At 41.0% G+C, this 1942-nt stretch overlaps 1 pseudogene; it reads left to right on the forward strand.

Moving 5' to 3' along the window:
- Nucleotides 1-280: 280 nt before the first annotated feature.
- On the forward strand, nt 281-860 carry LOC116474137 (large ribosomal subunit protein uL6-like; annotated as a pseudogene).
- Nucleotides 861-1942: the final 1082 nt, after the last annotated feature.

Genomic DNA, 1942 nt, shown 5'->3' on the forward strand with positions numbered 1-1942 from the left:
ATTATGCTAAGTGAAGAAAATCAATCCCAAAAGGTTACATACTGCTTGATTCCATTATATATATAACACTCTTGAAAAAAAAATTATAGAAATGGAGAACAGATTAGTAGTTGCCAGGGATTAAGCAGGGAGCAGGAGGCCGGGCACAGTGGCTCACACCTGTAATCCCAGCACTTGGGGAAGCCAAGGTGTAAGGACTGCTTGAGCCCAGGAGGTTGAGGTTAGCCTGGGCAACACAGGGAAACCCAATACTAAAAATAATTTTTAGCCATGTCTACTGCGAGAATGAAGACCATTCTCAGCAATCAGACTGTCGACATTCCAGAAAATGTTGGCATTACTCTGAAGGGACGCACAGTTATTGTGAAGGGCCCCAGAGGAACCCTGTGGAGGGACTTCAATCACATCAATATAGAACTCAGTCTTCTTGGAAAGAAAAAAAAGAGGCTCCGGGTTGACAAACGGTGGGGTAACAGAGAGGAACTGGCTGCCGTTCAGAATATTTGTAGTCATGTACAGAACACGATCAAGGGTGTTACACTGGGCCTCAGTTACAAGATGAGGTCTGTGTATGCTCACTTCCTCATCAACGTTGTTATCTAGGAGAATGGGTCTCTTGTTGAAATCCAAAATTTATTGGGTGAAAAATACATCCACAGGGTTCAGATGAGACCAGGTGTTGCTTGTTCAGTATCTCAAGCCCAGAAAGATGAATTCATCCTTGAAGGAAATGACATTGAGCTTGTTTCAAATTCAGCGGCTTTGATTCAGCCACAACAGTTAAAAACAAGGATATCAGGAAATTTTTGAACGGTATCTATGTCTCTGAAAAGGGAACTGTTCAGCAGGCTGATGAATAAGATTTGAGAGTTGTCCACCTGTACAAACAAGATGCTCGATGATTCCTAAGACCTATTTGTGATATTTAAACGATACAATAAAAGACCTACTGATTTGGAAATAATAATAATAATAACTTCAAAAAATTAGGCAGGCATGGCGGCATGAGCCTGTGATCCCAACTATACAGGAGGCTGAGGCAGGAGGATCGCCTGATCCCAGGAGGTCACGGCTGCCTTTAGCCATGATTGCACCACATGATCGCCAGCCTGGGTGACAGAATGATATCCTGTCTCAAAAAAAGAAAGAAAAGAAAGAAAAAAAAGAAAGAAAGGAAAGAAAGAAAGAAAGAAAGAGAGAGAGAGAGAAAGAAAAAGACAAACAAAGGAGCAGGGAGCAGGAGCAGTAAGGAAATGGAGGAAATGTGGGCAGCTATAAAACAGAAACATGAGAGATCCTTACGGTGATGAAACTGTTCTATATCTTGACCTATCAGTGTCAGTATCCTGGTTGTGCTATTGTGCTATTAGCCATGTCTACTGCGAGAATGAAGACCATTCTCAGCAATCAGACCGTTGACATTCCAGAAAATGTTAACATCACTCTGAAGGGACGCACAGTTGTTGTGAAGGGCCCCAGAGGAACCCTGTGGAGGGACTTCAATCACATCAATATAGAACTCAGTCTTCTTGGAGTTTTGCAACATGTTACCATTGGGAGAATGGCTATAGGGCACACTGGATCTCTGTACAGGGGATTTCTTTTTACAATTGCATGTGAACCTACAATTATCTCAAAATTAAAAGTTTAATTAAAAGACAAACCAGGGAAGCAGTTAATGATATGCATGCTGAGTAGTGGGATGTGACAAAGCAAGTATTACAAATTGTCAAAGGAACAATGTAGGAGGTGGATATCGGATGTTTCCTGTAAAACTGTCAACTTTTCTGTATGTTGAAGTTTTTTCGTAGTAAAATGTTTAAGAAATAAAAAAGAAGCCCAAATAGTGCAGGAGACTAAAGTAACCTGGAACTCCTGTTCCTCTACACCTCCTTTTACTTCTCAGCGGCTATCATTATTAATAATTTATTGCATACCTGTA

Source organism: Hylobates moloch, unplaced genomic scaffold (genome assembly GCF_009828535.3).
Source record: "Hylobates moloch isolate HMO894 unplaced genomic scaffold, HMol_V3 SCAFFOLD_10, whole genome shotgun sequence".
Classification (NCBI taxonomy): domain Eukaryota; kingdom Metazoa; phylum Chordata; class Mammalia; order Primates; family Hylobatidae; genus Hylobates; species Hylobates moloch.